Genomic DNA, 20,603 nt, shown 5'->3' on the forward strand with positions numbered 1-20,603 from the left:
AAGTATGAGTCATTCATAAGTATTTAGGAGGAAAGCTTAGGAGAACACCCAGAGAGGACAATCAGAAGTAAATTCTCTGAAGGAAAACCTGTTTCTCTAGGGTCTCTAGGCTCTTTATATCTCAAACATTCTAGTATGTAAGAATGCCGCTAAATATAATCTGGGGTATTCATAAGACATACATTTTCAAACCAGACAAACACTGTTTTAAGCTCTTTAGTGAAATGTTTCACTAAAGATAAACACGGTTTCAGGTATTTTAGTGAAATACATTTAGTGAAAGAACTGGAATGCTTAATTCTCAGAAAGGGGTGATAGAGGGTAAATTCTAGAAAGGCTTGGGTTTCAGTGCTCGATAACTGATGTCTGGGGTACTCACTGTGTGCAAACTACAGGTAGAAATTGGGGGACACACAACCCAGAGGTTTCAAGAAGTTTATATCCACAGATGAAGAACTTACGTACTTTCTAAAATTGTGAACGCTGTATAAACATATATTACTTTAAAAAAAATTAAACCTGCTTTTGGTTCCATTTTAATATTTGAAAACTTAATCAGCATTTAGAGGGAATCCAAGGGACAAACAGAAGTCTCAATTTTGCACAATTGAGACCTCTGTTTGTCCCTTGGATTCTTATAAAAGATAAATTTTATTGAAATAACAGCAATTGAAGATGAAATGACTCAAATTGCCCTCTTGGGTCTTTCTCTCTAAGGTCCTACAGATTCATAGTTTGTATCTTGCAACTTAGCACTCAATTATGTATCACATCATGTTACCTGTTTGTTGACCTTTTCCTCCGCAAATAAATTTTAAATGCCCTAATTTCAGAGACCATGTCTTATACTTGTGCAATATTTATAAAAGCGTGGCTTCTGTGCTTCGGTCTCAGAAAGTGTTAGACCTGAAGGTTGTTATGTAAAGTACACACACACACACACACAAAGTCTTTTGTTTTCTTTCCTTTTCTCTTTTCCTTTTTCTGTGTCTCACTCTATTGCCCAAGCTGGAGTGCAGTGGCTCAATCTTGGTTCACTGCAATCTCCACCTCCCAGGTTCAAGTGGTTATCATGCCTCAGCCTCCTGAGTAGCTGGGATTACAAGGCACATGCCACCACACCCAGCTAATTTTTGTATGTTTAGTAGAGACAGGGTTTCACCATGTTGATCAGGCTGGTCTCGAACTCCTGATCTCAGGCAATTCGCCCACCTCTGCTTCCCAAAGTGCTGGCATTATTACAGGTGTAGCCACCACACCCGGCCCCAAAAGTATTTTCAACTAACTTGTCTTTTGCCTCTGTTGATTAAATACCATGAAGGAAATAAAGTCTCCAGCCATTTTTGTTAACATTGCTTTTCTTCCTCTCCCATCCAACAATTGCCATCCGACAATTCCTGCATCTCTTAAATAAAAGACAATCAAACATAATTCTTAATTCTAACTCAATTCTAACTTTTGCATACATATCTCAAAAGACTTATCTTCCTTCTTTGCCTTTCCTTTTTTTTTCTTTTAAAAGTTGAAATACGATTCACATAACCACAAAACTCACCTTTTAAAAAGTATATAATTTAGCAGGTTTAGGTATATTCACAAAGCTGTGCAACTATCACCACTATCTAAATCCAGGACATTTTCATTACCCCAAAAAGTAGTTTTGTACCTCTCAGTAGTCACTCTTCATTTTCCCTCTCCTATTCCACAGCAACCATGATTCTACTTCTGTCTCTATGCATATGCTTATTCTGGACATTTTATGTGAATTGAACTGAATAAAAAACATATGGTCTTTCATACCTGCCTTATTTCATTCAGCATAAAGTTCTCCCTTCCTCCCCTCCCCCTCCCCTCCCCCTTCCTCCTCCTCCTCCCCCTTCCTCCTCCTCCTCCTCCTCCTCCTCCTCCTCCTCCTCCTCCTCCTCCTCCTCCTCCTCCTCCTCCTCCTCCTCCTCCTCCTCCTCCTCCTCCTCCTCCTCCTCCTCCTCCTCCTCCTCCTCCTCCTCCTCCTCCTCCTCCTCCTCCTCCTCCTCCTCCTCCTCCTCCTCCTCCTCCTCCTCCTCCTCCTCCTCCTCCTCCTCCTCCTCCTCCTCCTCCTCCTCCTCTTGCTGTTCTTCTTTTTACTTTTAAGTTCAAGGGTACGTGTGCTGAATGTGCAGGTTTGTCACATAGGTAAACATGTGTCATGGGGGTTTGTTGTTCAGATTATTTCATCACACAGGTATTCAGCCTAGTACTCATGAGTTATTTTTCTCGACCCCTCTCCTTCCTCCCACCCTCCACCCTCCATATGCCCCAGTGTGCATTGTTTCCCTCTATGTGTCCAGGGGGTCTCATCATTCAGCTCCCACTTATAAGCGAGAACACAGCCTAATGCTTTCAAAATTAATCTATCATGCAGCATGTATCACTATCCCAGCCCTTTTTATGATTAAATAATGTTCGATCCTAGGAATATTTTACTTATTCATGCATCAATGGATGGACATTTGGATTGTACTTGCATTATTTTTTCAATAAAATTACTAAATTATATTAGTTATTTGTTGCCTGATAGCAGATTGCCCCCAAACTTAGCAACTTTAAACAACAAATATTAATTATCTCACATAGTCTCTGAGGGTCATAAATCTCAGTGAGGTGGTTCTGGCTCAGGGTCACTCATGTGGGTTCAGTCAAGTTGTCAGCTAGAGTTGCAGTCCTCTGACGTCATCATGAAGACCCACTCTCACACCCGCTCACATGGCTGTTGTCAGATCTCAGTTCCTTGCTGGTGGTTGGACAGAGGCTTCAGTGACTTCCCACATAACCTACCATACTCCATCTCCTACTCCTCAAATGTTCACATTTGTTCCGTGTGCAAAATATGTTTCCTTTAACACAATATCCCTGAAATTTACAGCCCATTACAGCATCAACTTAAAGTCCAAAATCTCATCTAAATTATTTACGTCAGATATGGGTGAGACTTTGGATATGATCCATCCTAAGGCAAATTTTTCTCTATTTGTGGGCCTGCGACACTAGAAAATATGACAAAGTATGTTTTTCTTTCTTTCTTTTTTTTTTCCAAAATACAAAGTGGTACAAGTGTGACTACCAGATACGAGCATTCCTGTTCAAAAAGCGGAAAAATGGAAGGAAAAAAGGAATCATCAGTCCCAAGCAATTTCAAAACCAAGTTGGGAAAACAGCATTAAGTTTAAGTCCTTCAGATAAACCTCTTTGGTTCACAACTCCGCCCTCTGGGCTGAAGGTTTTACCCTCTGGACTGTCAGCTCTGCCCTCTGAGTTATCCTTTTCCACAAAGGCTTGCATGTGTTTGCAGCTGAGCAGTTTTCAGCCTTCTTTCTACCTGTAGACTTTTAGGAGTCCGATAGCCTTTCATTTCATGCTGTCTCCTTCAGTCCAAGTTGGCAGTGTTTTTGCTGGTATAAAATTCTCAAGGACAATATGAGTCACTGGCGTATGTCATGGAGATTTACTCATTAGACAGGAGGCTCATCCACAGATCTTTTCTAGATAATCCCATATCTACTTTTGGCTTCTGATGAGATAGCTAAGGAAATCCATGCCTCCTTCCTTCAAAGATGTTTGGTTCCTAGGGAAAGATTGTCCAGCTATTCCCCTGATTTGCCCTCCAGAGCAAGCTTTTCCTTTTGTGATTCTTTGAAGTTTGGCATCTTTCATAACCTAGGATGACTGAGAATTTTCCAAATCATCAAGTGCTGATTTCTTTCTGGTTAACAGTTCTCTTTCCTCTCACATTTTATAATAGAAAGCACAGAGAAACCAGGCTGCATATTCAACACTTTGCTTGGGAATATCCTCAGCTAAATATCCAATTTGTAACAAATTCTGTTTTCCACATTACTGTAGAATATAATTCAGCTTAACATTCTACCACTATATAACAAGGTTGTCATTTCCTCCAGTCTCCATGTTTATTTCTTCCTGAACCTCTATTAGCAGTGCTTTAGCATCCATATTTCCACCGACAGTTTATGACAATTTATATATTCTATAAGACATGATAGGTTTTCTCTACCATCCTATTCACTTCTGAATCCTCACTAGCAGTCATTACGTTAATATTCAGAATAAAGGAACACGTACAAATTTATGTTATCAGGTTGGTATGACTCTGGCACAAAACTAGAAAAGGACATTATGATAAGGAAAAATTATAATGTCATATTCCTCAAAACACAGATGCAAAATTACATGCATAAAGGGGATAATTTCTTATGATCAAGATGCATTTTGTCCAGGAATTCATAACATAAGAGAACAAATCAATGCTATTGATTATGTTAGTAAGATAAAGAAAAAAATTTATATGATCATTTTAATAGATACAGAAAAGGTATTTCACAAAATTCAACAACTTTTCATGATGAAGTTTCAGAGTAAACTAGGCATAGTTTACTAACAGCCTGGTCAAAGCACTCTAGGCTTTTTCCGTAATGTTCCTTAAAATTCCTTCATCCTCTACCCACTGCATAAGTCCAAAGATCTCTCCACAATTTAAAATATTTATTACAGCAGCAACAAAAGTATACAGTATAGAGTATTGGTACCGAAAGCATACAGTGTCGGTACCAAGATCTATATTAGTTTCCTATTGCTGCTGTAAGAAATTACTGTAAGCACAGTGGCTTAGAACAACACACATTTATGATTTTACATGTTTAGAGGTCAGTAGTCCAAAATGGGCCTTACAGAGTGAAACTCACAGCAGCAGCTGAGTTGCGTTCTTTTTGGAAGTTCTAGGCAACAGTTTATTTCAGTGCCTTTTCTGGCTTCTAGCGGCCACCTGAATACTTTGGTTCATGGTCTCCTTTTTCCATTTTAAAAGCCAGCCATGTAGCACCTTCCTGACCCTGCTTCCATCTTCTTATCTCATTCAGTAACCAAGTTCTTTGATTTTAAGGACTCATGTGACTAGACTGGGACCTTCTGGGTAATCCAGAGTAGTCTTTCCATCAAAGTTTATAACTTTATTGCACCTGCAAAACCCCTTTTGCTGTGTAGGGCATTAACTCACAGGTTCCAGGGATTCGAACATGAACATCTTTAGGGGCCCATTATTCTTTCTACCATAACATCTTTCATTCAATTTTTACTAGGGATTTAATGTTTGACGCTACTGGAAATGTTTTTATAATTTCAATTTTCAATTGTTTGTCTCTAGGAAATAGAAATTAAGCTGATGTTTGCATATTAACCTGGTATCTAATGATCTTCTCAATTCATTTATTACTTCAAATATATGTTGGACTTTTGAATATTCTATGTATATGTCATCTATGAATGACAATTTTAAAGTTTATGTCATTTATAATTTGTATACATTTTTCTTTGCTTATGATGCTAGCTAGGAACTGTAGTACAATGTTAAATAGAAGTGGTTAATAATGAACATCTTTGTTCCTTAACTCAAGAGGAAAGCATTCAATGTCTTACTATTACTTATAAAGTTAGTGATAGGTATTTTATAGATAACTTCCACTGGAAAATCTTTATGGCTGTGTCCAGCTCTTCCTAGTTTACTCTGAATCTTCATCATGAAAGGGTGTTGATTTTGTGAGATACTTTCTTTGTATGTAATAAATGATCATATAAATTTTTCTTTATCTTATTAACATGGTCAATAAGATTGATTCTCTTATGTTATGAATTTCTGGAATGAATGCATCTTGATTACAAGAAATTATCCTTTTTATACATTGCTGGATTTGATGTGCTATTATTTTGCATCTGTGCTCCTGAGGAATATTGGCATTATAACTCTTCATTATTGTCAGGTCTTTTCTAGTTTTGTGTCAGAGTTATACTAGCCTTATAACATGAGTTGGTAAGCATTTTCTTCATTCTGAATTCTCACCGAGACAGATAGGCTGAGAAACATCACCTCATTTCAATTAGAGGTTGAACAGGATCAGGACTGGTGCAGTTTTAGTGAGGCTCAGCACATATCAGGTTCACTTCTATTTCTTTCTTTCTCTTTTTAGAGTTGGGATCTCACTCTGTTGTCCAACCTAGAGTGCAGTGCCATGATCATGGCTTACTATAGCCTCAAACTCGTGAACTCAAGCTCTTCTTTCACCTCAGCCTCCTGAGTGGCTGAGGCCAGTGTGCCTGGCCTTAAACAAATTATTTTTGTGGAGATGGAGTCTCACTATGTTGCCCAGGCTGGTCTTGAACTCCTTTTCTCAAGCAATCCTCTCCCTTTGGCCTCCCAAAGTACTGGAATTACAGGCATGAGCCTTCATGCCTGGCCCTCACTCCTTTCTCAGGCATGAACCTTCCAGAATTTTAATTGAAATGCTAGTAGTTCTATTTCATGAGAATCCTTCATTTCAAAGATTTAGAGCTAACTCCGTAGTTTCTCACCTCATGTAATACAGGATCGAAATCAGGCAAATGTCTTAACTCGGGGGAGTAGGGAGTTGGTTTTTTTCTTGTCGCAATGGGACATTTTTTCTCCAGCTCAAATGAGGGGCATATCACTCAACCTTTCCACATCAGGCCCTTAGCTTCCTGTACTCCTTGAGACTTCAGGAAGCATTGAATGTAGGAAAAATAGCAAAGCATTTTTATTTCCTCTGGTATCCAATTTGTCACACCATCATGAAGCAACTGCCAAGAGCTTTTCTAGTTTTTCTTTCCCTATTTGTTGTGTTGCTGTATGGGCTAAATCTGACCCTCAGCCCAGGCCCAGAATTGGCAAATGCCACCAACGAAGAAAACAGCTGGTGGTCATCAGCTTACCTAGAATGGGCTCTTCTCTCCGCAGAATGTTAGTTCATCTGTGCTTGTCGCTTCCAACATTGCCTGATGTCTTTAACAATTCTTGTAATTTATCCATTTTCAGTTAGTTCTTATAGATAGATAAAATGTTGGCCTCCCATGACTGAACACATCTTACCTAAAATCAAATGTCTTATCTTTAGATATTTTGGAATTTATATGTAGGCATGTAGTTGTTAAATAGTCAGAGGCATTGCCCAGTTTTAATTTTTATATGTCTCTCTTTCTAACACTTAATCCTTTATTTATCTTGTCTTATTGCATTCATAAGACCTCTAGTACAATGCCCTGTCTCATTCAGAATATCAGAGGGATTTTTAATATTTTGCCTCTAAGTGTATTTTATATCAGTATTTTCTAGATATTTTTTATTATTTTAAGAAAGTTGCATTGTATTCCTGGTATCCTAAAAGATGTTATCATAAATTTTTTCTTAGTCTTTGCCCAGGCTATGTTTACAATCACCAAGGCCACCCCAAAAATCTTAACACAATGGGCACATGAGTTTTAGAGAGCGATGCATTTAGAATATCACCTACATAAACAGAAATGATTTTGATAATTAAAATCTCCATTCTATATTTAGATAGTGTATTAGTTTGTTTTCACATTTCACTACCTGAGACTAGGTAAATTATGAAGAAAAAAGGTTTGATTGACTCACAGTTCTTCACGGCAGGCGGGGCCTCATGAAACTTACAATCATGGCAGAAGGCGAAGCAGAAACAAGGCAGGTCTTTCATGGTGGCAGGAAAGAGAGAGCCCAAGGGAGGAAGTGCCACACTTTTAAACCATCAGGTCTTGAAAGATCTTACTCTTATCACAAGAACACCATGAGGAAACCTCCCCCATGATTCAATCCCCTCCCACCAGGCTGTTCCCCTGACATATGGAGATTAAAATTCCACATGAGATTTGGGTGGGGACACAGAGCCAAACCATATCAGATAGGTACACAGCCTATGTAATATTTTTCAAAAATCATGCCCTATGAATACATTAATCTTATGTTTTATTCATAATAAATAATTAGTACAGATCAGGTATGGCTAAAAGCAGATAAGGATTCTCCTACTAATAGATGCTGTTAGCTTGTTTCCTAGGAGTTCTGTTACTATCAAGTTTATAAGGAGATGAGACTAGGTGAACCCCTTCTTCCCTGGACATCCCTCTAGAGAGGGCAAATAGATAGCACAACTGCTGCCTATTTCTTTACTTAATTTTCACACATTAAATCAAACATATATGCCTAGAGCTAGTTGCATTTGGCTGTGACGTATTGTCATTGTTATATTTTTCTGGGTTCTGTTAGCTTTTTTTCAGCTTTTATTTTTAAATTAGAAAAGTTGGAAAAATCGTACAGAGAGCTCACATAAACCCTTTCACCTGCCTTCCCCTAATGTTAACAACTTACATATCCATCATACAATGATAAAAACCAGGAAATTACCAATTGGTATAATCCTATTAAGTAAACTACGGACATTATTTGAATAACACCAGTTTCACCTTTCGTCCTTTTTCTTTTCCAGCATCTAATCCAGGATCCCCCACTGCATTTAGTGGCTGTGTCTTCTTCGTTCCCTCCAATCTAGGACCCTTCTTCAGTCTGTTCCTATCTTTCATGACCATAACACTTCCGGCAAGCTCTGATCAGCTGTTTTGGAGAATATCTCTAAATTTGCATTTTTCTGAAGTTTCTTCATGATTATAATGACATTGTGCATTTGGGGCAAAAATAATCCGAAGTGATGTTGTGTTCTTTGGTGGAACATGTTCTCAATATGTCTCATTACTGTAGTGTTTGTTGTCCTTGTTAACTCGTTTAAGTGGTGTCCATCAGATTTTATTACTGAAGAGTTACCATTTTTTCCTTTCGTAATTGCTAAACATTATGAAAAAGAAACTTTGAAACCATCTTATTATCCTGTTTTTCTCAGATTTTCACTCACTGATTTGAGCATACTTAGGAGGATGTTGCACAATATTACTTTGGTGTATTTCTAATGGTGATTTTCTTCACCGTTTCCCCACCCATTGTAGGAAAAAGAATCCTTACTCTGTAAAGGCAGAAAGTTTAGCAGAACTTTTCTTTGGATGCTTCATAATTTATTTCCCCTCTGTTCTCCCCTCCCATCTCACTCTTGGTGATGGTTGTACCCATTTGAGCATTTCTGAGCACATGACCATAAGTAAATCTTGCGACAGGGGTGGAATTCTTGTCTAAACAGTAACAGAAGGGGATTAGCTTCAAGGATGGCATATCTGTTGTGCAGGAACAGAAGCTGCCAGATCTTCTTGGTGGACAATGAATAGAAGAATTAGAACTATGGAACATATGTTCCCCTGACCACCCTTTCCCACCCATCTCGCAAACCCCCACTGTCACTCTATTCCCCACCCCATTAATAGTGTTAACAAAAACTTAATCTTCCAGTTTTGAAGTGCAAATGATTTGGGTATAACTGCTGTTGCAACAGGTCTGAACAGAAAAAAATGAAGTCTTCTCTGTTCATGCAGTTTTCCAGAATATAAAAGATGAGTTTCTTTACAACAAGGCCCTCACTGAGCTGGCAGGCCCCTCCATGGATCACTGGCACCAACGCACTGTCCAGATCATTCATGTACTGTAAGAGAAGGGGCTGGCCATTGCTTCCTGCTTGATAGCCAACCTGATCTGAGTCAAGTGTCACACATAGTCCCAGTTTTGTCATTTCATCTTCCTTCAGAAGCTTCAGGTGAGGACAGAGAGCAAGGAAAAAAGCCTTGGCAACGTGCTCAGTCAATCTACTGGGATCTGCAGGATCATTGAGGCAATTGTGCTGGTCAGCATTTTCTGGGGGAAAAACCTCTGTCCATTTGATGACTCTTCCATTTGCTTTATATTCTGATCCAGGAACATCTTCACATTTGTTATAGTCTCCATGGACTTCCCATCTATTGGACTTATGACACTCTTGCTAACGTTCTTGTCATCATCCACCCACTGGATATGGATGTGCTTCTGGGGATCCTCTGTGTCCACCTTCCCAAATGTGATGGTGAAGTCCTTCATCACTCACAGTGCCTGCCTCAAGGAATCCATGTTCTTTGCAGTGATCTGGACCATAATGCCATCTTTTCTAGGCTGACTGTGAATACTGATAGCCTGAGTCTGACAGTTTCCATCATCATTCTTTAGCAGGTTTTTGTGGAAAACAGAATGTGTCATGCTGAATATTTAGCTCAGGAAATTTCAAAGCAAAGATTTGAAGGTGCTGCCTGGCTTCTTTTTGCCACTTGTAGTATGCAAGAGGAGAGAGATAGACTGAGGAGAGAACGGTTCAACAACAACAAAACAAGCAAGACTGGGAGATTTTGAAAAATTTTCAGGCTTTCCAGATGGCATTAGGTGCTAGATGTCAGAAAAGACTGCCGAAAATGCAGTATAGAGAAGGCTGGTGTGTGACTGACAACACAACTTCTGCTAAAACCACAGAAAAATCAAGAGATCACACAAAAGGCCCCTTCAAGAGATGAAGGGTGTGCCCCTCAGATCCTCTCAACGAACATAGACGTTCTCTCGCAAACTTACAGGGCTGTCCCTCAGCCATCTCAACAGAAGTCAAAGGTGAAGGGCTCCTATAAAAAAGATATTGGGAGTTTGGGTTTTGTCTATGGAATGAATCCTCATGAAATAAATTCAGGATCCACAATGTTATGGAGAAAATTGTTTCAGTAGAAACACTACCATCTTAGACCAAAAAGGAAAAGAGAAAATATAAACTGAAAGGGGATGTTGGACCCTTCCCCACACCAAATTCTAGTAGCAGGAAGCAGGCTGTAAATATCTCAACTGCAAACACCTGCTACATTTTATGAGTAATTAAGAATGATTCAGAGGGTGGAGCTGTGATTGCGCCACTGCAGTCCAGCCTGGGTGACAGAATGAGATCCCATCTTTATAAAAATAAAAATGAAAAAATTCTGTATTCCAGCAGAAGGGACGGAGAAGGACTGAGAAGGTGTGCACAGAGTGTAAAGGGTGGAGCCAACAGCCTACAGGGCGGGGTTAAGAGCCTAGAGGGTGGAGTCAATTGCCACAAAGGCAGAGCCAAGAACCTGGGGGTGGGGGGGCAAACACTACAAATGATTATTCTCAGGCTATATTAGTCCATTTGTGTTGCTATAAAAGAATACCTGAGACTGGGTACTTCATAAAGACAAGAGGCTGTTTTGGCTCACAGTCTTGCAAGCTTCTGAAATGTGGTGCTGGCATGTGCTACTGGTGAGGGCCTCAGGATACTTACCATCATAGAGGAAAGCAAAGGGGAAGCGGGGGGGTATCACATAACAAAAGAGGGAGCAAAAGCCATTTTTTTTTTTTTAGATGGAGTTTTGCTCTTGTTGCCCAGGCTGGAGTGCAATGGTGCCATCTCAGCTCACCGCAACCTCCATCTCCTGGGTTCGAGCAATTCTGCCTCAGCTTCCTGAGTAGCTCGGATGACAGGCATGTGCCACCATGCCTGGTTAATTTTGTATTTTTAGTAGAGACAGTGTTTCTCCATGTTGGTCAGGCTGGTTTCCAACTCCTGATCCCAGCTGATCCACCCACCTTGGCCTCCCGAAGTGCTGGTATTACAGGCATGAGTCACCATGCTCAGCCATGCCAGTCTTTTTTAAACAACCAGCTCTCAGGTGAACTAATAGAGTGAGAACTCACTCATCACCAAGGGGGTGCTGAAGGGAACCACCCCCTGGATCGAACACCTCCCACCGGGTCCCACCTCCAACATTGGAGATTGTATTTCGACATGAGATTTGGAGCAGAAACATATCAAAATCGCATCACAGGCCTTGAAAAAAAAAAATTCAACATTTGCTTTGCTCTATTTCAAAACTTTTATAAGCTGGTGACTGCTTTTTACTTCTTATTCTTTCACTATTTGTGCTAGGATGTCTATAATTATCCTACACAAATCCCATCTTATTATTTTCAGTGTGTTGGAGCCAGATAACTTGTCTCTTTAGTTCACAGGTCAGTGGATGGATTATACCCAGGGGACTCATTCACAGCTGGGTTAGATGATTTGAATGAATTTGTGGACTTTGAGATAATGCTATAATGGGATGAGAGCCTGGGGAATCTTGGGAGAGTGTGAATGTATTTTGCATGTGGGAGGAACAGAAATCAAAGTGAAGAGAAGTGAAGATGACTCCAGAAGGCACTTCAGAGAAAGTGGGAGTAATGCTTTTTGTTAAACTCAGGGGATAATTATATCAGTCTTTATTCTACTGTTTTTCTTTATATCTTACACACACAAATGCTTTCTTACTTAATATTTAATAAAGAAAATTTATTTTAAAAAATCAAAATTTAAAAATTCCAATTCAGTCTCACTACATAGTGGAGACTGCCAGCTGTTATCAACGTTCAGTCCTTCTTTTCTCCATAGTGGTACATTGATAGCTGGGTTAGTGCACCTGTCACTGTAAGTTCACCGGCAGCAGGGGAGTGAAAATGAAGATGTTGCTTTCAGGCTTGGACCTTCTGCCTCCTTCCCCATCTCTTGTGCTAGAATACAGAATTTTGTTCATTATTTTTATTGTTATTTTATAGACATGGGTTCTTGTTCTGCTGCCCAGGCTGGAATGCAGAAGTGCAATCATAGCTCGCTGTAACTATAAACTCCTGGGCTCAAGTGATCCTCCTTCTTCCTCCCTAGAAGTGACTGGGACTACAGGCACACATCACCACCTCTGGCTGATTAAAAAACCTTTTTAGAGATGGGGGTCTCACTGTGTTGCCCAGGCTGGTCTAGTACTCTCAGGCTCAAGTAATTTTCCTGCCTCTGTCTCCTGAGTTGCTGGGATTACAGGTGTGAGCCAAGGCACTTGGGTGGAATACAGAATTTAACAGAAATTCAGTAGTATGAATGAGAACAATGCTAATAGGGCCTGGCTTTTAAAGTCGTCTCCAGTTGGCAGCATCTGCGTCATCAGCAGCTCCTGCTCATTAAAGATGCAGACTACCTGGCATGTCCACAGACCAACTGAATTAGAATCCGCATTTTAATAAGGCCCCCTGGTGATTCTTATGCATATTAACGTGTGAGAAGTGCTGCTCTAGGAAATGGTGCAGAAACAAGGTAAAAGGACCTTAAGTCCCTGAATGACTTCATGGAGCAGAACTAGACTGTTATATAAGAAAAATGATATTTTTGATGTTTAAGTCACTGTATCAATGAGAGACTGCAATAGTGATAGGGACGGGAGACAGAAATTCTAGACAGAAAAGGGAAGGGTCCCTGGCAAAGCCCCACCCTCAAACCTGGAACCATGGCCCAAAGTGAGAACATGCATTTCTGTTTTTCCCACTCAAATATTCCTCATTTACAAACTTTGCTATAAATTAAGATCAACAGGCACTCCTCTTAGTGCCTTAAAAAACAAAAACAAAAACAAAAAACTCCTTCACCGTAGAGACATTGGCAATCTCTTCTGGGCCTTCTGGATGGAGTCTCTAAGCCCTGTATTACTGGTCACTTAGGGGCTTTCCTGGAAATAGATAATTTTTACAGACCCTGAGCCTAACACTTCGATACTTCACTGTCCATTATGCTTCGGGTCATAGAAACCGTACCCCACAAGCTAGGCAAGGCCACCAAAACCTTCTCAAGACAGGGTGCAGCCAAAACCTAGGCTCCAGGACATATTCTACCCTCAGAAGGGTGTGTCTTCCTCTACTTCAGTCTCTTACCAGATGCCAGGGTACTGGAGGGAGTTACCCTTCCCCCAGAGCCCTTGGTTACCTGCCAAGTCCCTTGGGATGAGCTGAGTGAACAGTAATGGGAATTGGGAAACAACGCAAATGTCACTGCTAACCATCATACACATGGAGCTTAGTGGAATGTGGCTGCTTTCTGTTGCTTAACCAGGATAAAGAAACAACACCCTTGATCAAACCTCAGGTGGTCGTCTCAGCACTTGATGCCCTGGTCAACAAATGGCCTATCTTCCTATTTATCGTAAACTGTTGAGCTGTTACTTTAAAACTATCCTCTTTAAGGAAAAAAAAAAAAAAAACCCTCTGGGAATCTCTTGCCTCACAGACACTAAAAACAAAGCAAAATCACATCTCCACGTATACTGAGGCTATAATACAAGGTCTTCTTAGTGCACTCCTTATTCCCTTCAAAGTGACAGAAACTACTGGTGGTAACCAAGATCACATTTTACTTCTTGGAATACTCAATGCTGGGCTCTTACGAAGGGCACTCAATAGAACTTCCATGTCCCTAATTGGTCCCAGATAACTGGTTTAACAGAGGGACATAATAGTCTCCTCAAACAACTCTTTTTATAATTCCAATACAACAAATAAACCACCAAAGTTCTCTGTCTTGTCCCAGGCCTTAACCTATTATTTAAAATGAATTTATACTTTATCTCCATCCCATAAGGCCTGGAGGCCAGATAAAGTGACTCACTAACCACGGATTATCCCACAGGCCAGACAACTGTTTATCTAGTATGAAACCCATCTGAACCTAAACTTCCACCAAAAACAAACAAAAATAGCTTTTCAGGTGCAGTTACCCACCATTTTATTAACTGTTGGCCTTATTAATACTGCTCTGGATGCTTTCTTTGGTTTACAATCCAGACACACAAACCCTCCAGTAACCCATTGTTTTAATTAAACATGGCCATTGGTGAGGCCCACATCAACTCAAGTGGGTCCCCAATTGAAAAGGATACCCCAGTCCCACATCTCAGACAGCATCATCCTGGCCCAACATCTCACCACTGGAGATGATGGAGATCACCTCAGAAAACATCATCCCAACACAAGATCTCACCACTGGAGATAATTTTGCCTCCCCAGACATTAAAACCTCTGCCTCAGCAAAACCCAGAGACTGTCCCTCTTAAGACATGAATTGGACACAGGACATTTTGCTTCCCACAGAAGGCACCAGCCTTACATCAGCCAACCCCTTGATCTCCAGGAGAGGTAGAAAAATAGAAAGATAAATGTACTCTGCAATAATTTATTCTAACCCGTGATTTGTCCTTTCATTTTCTTTTCTTTGTGGAAATTGGGTCCCACTACATTGCCCAGGCTAGTCTCAAACTCATGGGCTCAAACAGTCTTCCTGCCCTGGCCTCTCAAAGTGCTGGGATTGCAGGTGTGAATCACCATGCTAGGCCTGTCCTTTCATTTTCTTAATTGTGTCTTTCACATAGAAAGTTTTGATTTCAATAATGTGCAACTGAGCAATTTTTTCTTTCACAGATCCTGCTTTTGGTGTTATAGTTAAGAAGCTATCACCAAACTCAAGGTCCCATAGGTTTTTCTCCTTTGTTGCCTTCTTGAAGGTTTATATTTTTGCATTATAATTATTCTCAACAGTATTAAAACATTTCCATAAATTATCAGTATAGCTTTATGATCCATTTTGAAATAATTTTGTGACAGGTCAGTGTATAGATTAATTTTTTCTACATGTAGATGGTCCAGTTGTTCTTGTACAGAACTAGAAGATTATTCTTTCTCTGTTGGCTTGGCTTTTCCCCTTTGTCAAAGATCAATTGACTTATAATTTTGTGGTTTTATATCTGAACTCTGTTCTGTTCCATTGATCTATTTGTCTGTTCTTTAACCAATACCACATTATTATTATTATTATTATTATTATTATTATTATTATTTTGAGACGGAGTTTCGCTCTTGTTACCCAGGCTGGAGTGCAATGGCGCGATCTCGGCTCACCGCAACCTCCGCCTCCTGGGTTCAGGCAATTCTCCTGCCTCAGCCTCCTGAGTAGCTGGGATTACAGGCATGCACCACCATGCCCAGCTAATTTTTTGTATTTTTAGTAGAGACGGGGTTTCACCATGTTGACCAGGATGGTCTCGATCTCTTGACCTTGTGATCCGCCTGCCTCGGCCTCCCAAAGTGCTGGGATTACAGGCTTGAGCCACCGCGCCCAGCCACCACATTATCTTGATCATCATAGTAGGTCCTGAAGTTGGGTAGTGTAACGTCTCCAACTTTGCTCTTGTTCTTTAGTATTATGTTGGCTACTCCAGGTCTTTTGCTTATCCATATAAACTTTAGAAATAGTTTGCTGATGTCCAGAAAATACCTTGCTGGGAATTTGATTGGGATTGCATTGGATCTATAGATCAAGTTGAGAAAAACTGAGTTTAACAATATTGAGTCTTCCTATCCACGAACATAGAATATCATTTATTCCCTTTGTTAGAAATTGGATTTCTTTTATCAGTTTTGTGGTTTTCCTCATACACAGTGTATACATATTTTAATTAATTTGTTTCTAAGTACTTCATTCTTGTTGGTTTTAATGTAGATGGTATTGTGTTTATAAATTAATCTCTCTGAGTCAGCATTCATTTACTCATTCATTCATTCATTCATTCCATGAAATGCAATAAACACATTTTATGACTTCTTATCTCTCTCTCTATGCCCTTGTGGAACACATTAGAAAACAGAAAATAGTGTATTCACTAGTTCGAAAGCAAAACTCTGCATTTTCTCTAATTTAAGTTAAATTAGAAAAATTGTCAGCATTCCCAAATTCACATTTAAAAACTATAAGCAGCATTTAAATAATGGGCTGGTGAAGATTAAGAGAGAATTAGGAAAAATAAATAATATTTTCCAATAAATTGTAATGGGGAGTTTATTTGTTCTTTTTGCATGACCTACCATGCCCAGACTGCTTTGCTGAGTTTTGACAACCTTATGCATGTGTGTAAACTAAACCCCTGTCAAAATACAGAAGATTACCATCACCCCAGAAGATTCTCTCATTCCCCTTCCTTGTCAATTTTTCTTTCATCTTCCCATGGTGTCTTGTATACCAGCCATCTCTCTTTTCCTTTAAATTGCTGAGTAGTAGTCCAGTGCATGGGCATTTCAGTTTACTTATTCATGCTCTTATTAATGGATGCCTGTGTAGTTCCCAATTTTTAGCTCTTATATAAATAAGCCTGCTATGAATATTCTTGTCAAATTCCTTGGGAGGACATATATTTTCAATTCTCCTAGAATGAAATGACTTATGCCTATAGGTTAGGTGTGAGTTTAGTTTTATAGGAGCTTTGGAGACCTTTTTCCAAAGTGGTTGTGCCATTTTACAGTTCCACCAACAATGTTTACTTTAAATTCTTGCCAACATGAGGGTCTTCTTAATTTTAGCTATTCTGGTGGGCGTCAAGTGATAGCTTGTTATGGTTGCAATTTGCATTTTCCTGATGACTAATGATATTGAGCAGTTTTTCTGTGCTTATTGGCCATTTGTTCATCTTCTTTTGTGAAATATCTGCTCCAATCATTTGGCTGTTTTAATTGGGCTGTTGTTTTATATTGATTTGTGGAATTTCTTTGTGTATTTTAGATGTCAGTTCTTTGCCAGATATTACATTTCGTGAATATTTTACCCTTATCTGTAGCTTGCCTAGTTTCTTAACAGTGGTAGCTTGCCTAATTTCTTAACAGTGGCTTTCGATGAAAAAAAGTTTTAATTTTTATAAAGTATAATCTTTTAATTTTCTAGTTTTTACTTTTATATTATGGTTATTGCTTTCTATGACCTAAGAAACTCTTGCTTATCCCCAAATGTGTTACCTAGATTCTTCAGAGAAGCAGAATCAATAGGGTGTGTGTGTGTGTGTGTGTGTGTGTGTGTGCGCGCATGTGTATGTGTGTGTGTGTATATATACAAACACATATGGAGAGAGACACACACACCATCATATATATAGGGGTGTGTGTGTGTGTGTGTGTGTATATATATACACACATTTATATATATATAGAGAGAGAGAGACAGAGACAGAGAGAGAGACACCATTTTATATATATGTGTATATATATATAATGATCTATTTGTCTGTTCTTTAACCAATACCACATTATCTTGATCATCATAGTAAGTCTTGAAGTTGGGTAGTGTAACAGGTATACACATATACACATATACACACAAAAATGCATACACACTATATATATATATATACACACACACACACACCATTTTCCTTTCATATATAAAGGAAATATATATACATATATGTATACACACACACACACACACACACACACACACACACATATATATATATATATATAAAATGGTGGATATACCTACAGACACAAACACACGCACACATACACCATTTTTCTTTCACTGCACAGGTATCCATTAATAAGAGAAAGGTATCCATTAATAAGAGAATCTAGATAACCTTTATTTAAAAATTTCTGTGGACTTGACAAGTTCAGACATGAGTTTGTAGATAATAGTGATATAACTATGATTGCAGAATGAATTAAAATCATGTTTAGGACAAATGCCCTTTAATGCAATAGATTGTGGTTGGTTGGAATTAAATAGTAAAAGAATTCTGCTTAACATTAGTGTAATTAAAGAACCTAAATATAGATAGTTATGCCTATATATACATATAAGTTATATAAAAAACTTTGCTAAACCTTAATTCAGGATATTTATACATACATAAGTATGTTATTATCTTATATGAAAACTACAAATCCTATTGGTTGTATTTCTGTTTATTGTTGATATTTATAAAACATTTGGAGAAAATGATATCACTATTATAATGCATTCTTTGTAAGCATCTCAGGACAGAGATGTTGTAATCCCTGTCAGTTGGTTGGTTTTAAAGCATGACCTATGTAAATATCCGTACTAGATGAGCCTGTTGATCATGAGGCTGATGAGTCAAAGGACTTTAGGTCCCTTCTCTTCATTTGCTCACATCATCATTTAAATTCTTTAAAAGAGAATCATCAATACATTGTCAAAAATGGAATGCCCAAACCTGCTGGAAGTCTTGAATGTACACTATTCTGAGGTGAAGAATGGATACATATAACCACTATTAGGAACACTATAATAACACATTGAGGTGATGCGTATTGGCCAAATATTCATGCTTTCATATACATGATCTCTGTTAACTTTATAGAGTAATACAGATGTGAGGACAATTGCTATTGTCACTTTAGCAATAAAAAAAAATGGCAAGTCATACTGACAGTTTAGACTAATGTTCAACTTCAACATCAGTGGTAAGTAAAATGGGAAGGTAATTCCTTGCTTCTGATGAAGAGGAACAATTTTCTGGACAAAGATAATTGCAACTGCAATTTTGCAAGTGAAAATTTTACAGGTATAAACTTAGCATCAAAGTTTCCATGGTGATATTTTCTCAGTCTCCTGATGCATAACACATGTTCAATCATATTTTGTTATGTGAATCAGCTAACCACAGTATATATTTATAGCATTTCAGATTGTGTAAAAGAAATCCCTCAAACTGGATATGATATGATGCTGGGGTGGTGGTGGTGGGAGGAGAGATGAACTTTATTCTTGTTTACCTTTAACTCTAGAAAAACAACTAAAGGAGAGGACAGAGTTTGCAATGTTTACTTACCACTTAAATGACTATGGCTGATGATTAAATATAAAGCAATAATACATTCATTGATTATAGCTGAGTTTAAGAATTTCTTGGGCAGGCTTTTAGGTCTTTTAACTGTTTTTCTCTGTTCTCTCTGAATGACAGGTTTCCTCTAGGAAACGAGCCATGGAGCGTGATCTGGATGTGGAGAGCAGCATCAGCCTAAGGATCAAGAGTCCAGGTGCAGGCCGGGCGTGGTGGGTCATGCCTGTAATCCCGACACTTTGAGAGGCCAAGGTGGGTGCATCACCTGAGGTCAGGAGTTTGAGATCAGCCTGGCCAACATGGCAAAACCTTCTCTCTACTAAAAATACAAAAATTAGCTGGGCATGGAGACGCACCTGTCATCCTAGCTCCTGAAGAGGCTGAGGCAGGAAAATCGCTTGAACTTAAATCGCTTGAGATTGAGTGTAGATCGTGCCATTTCACTCCAGCCTGGGAGACAAGAGAGAAACTCCATCTCAAAAAAAAAAAAAAAAAAAAAAAAAAAAAAAAAAAAAGAGCAGATTCTTGACGCATGTTTGTATGGGCCTTAGAGGTTACCTATCTTGAAAAAAGAAAAAAAATTGAGGAATGAAGATATTTTTCAGGCTGCACAGAGGAGTGTGTATCAAAGAATGAACTTTCACTGTCTTACGTTTTAGGTAAACATTACTTTGAACCATGTATTTGCAGGTAGACCACCATTCTACCTACAAAAGCAGCAATATCATATGAGTCAACTGAATAGTGTAAAATACTGCTAAAAAGCCCATAAAGATTTAGGGTCATTACAAGTTGATCATGATTTATGTGCTGAATCCCCAATCTACATCTGTTTCGCTTTAAGAAATGAACACTTTGGGTATTTTTACTTCTTATAATTCTGGCCAAGTATGTTTAGATAAGATTGAAAACAACTATGAAAACCTTCCGTCTTCCCAGATCTCCAAACATGTTAAGTGCCAAGTTCATTTAAAGAGTTGCTCATTCAGGAAGTTTTTGACTTTTTAAAATCTGGATTGAAAAGGCAGTTACTCTCTTAGAATAATAAAAATCTTAGAAGCCCTGGCTGAGGCCCATCAACTCCTATTTTTCAGAGATGACTGCCGCCCTAAACAGACTTTAAACATTCTCACTGTGTCCAATGCAGCCGCCACCTTTTATCATTCTCGGGATTGATTATCTGTCACTGTCATCTGTGTTTATGTGGTTTTCAGCAAAGAACAAATATATTTCTCGGTGATTTAAAAGTCCTTGAAAGATGACAAAGTAATAATGACAGGAAGCCATTATTACTAAACTCT

The 20,603-nt window shown here is 38.8% G+C and overlaps 1 long non-coding RNA gene across 1 annotated transcript in view; it reads left to right on the forward strand.

Moving 5' to 3' along the window:
- LOC141581200 (uncharacterized) overlaps window positions 1–19,609 on the forward strand; it is a 117,304-nt gene extending 97,695 nt beyond the window's left edge. The window contains exon 4 of the long non-coding RNA XR_012513726.1: window positions 19,423–19,609. This is a non-coding gene — a long non-coding RNA (uncharacterized LOC141581200). The remainder of the gene's footprint in view (window positions 1–19,422) is intronic.
- The last annotated feature ends 994 nt before the right edge of the window (window positions 19,610–20,603 follow it).

Source organism: Saimiri boliviensis, chromosome 14, assembly GCF_048565385.1.
Source record: "Saimiri boliviensis isolate mSaiBol1 chromosome 14, mSaiBol1.pri, whole genome shotgun sequence".
Classification (NCBI taxonomy): domain Eukaryota; kingdom Metazoa; phylum Chordata; class Mammalia; order Primates; family Cebidae; genus Saimiri; species Saimiri boliviensis.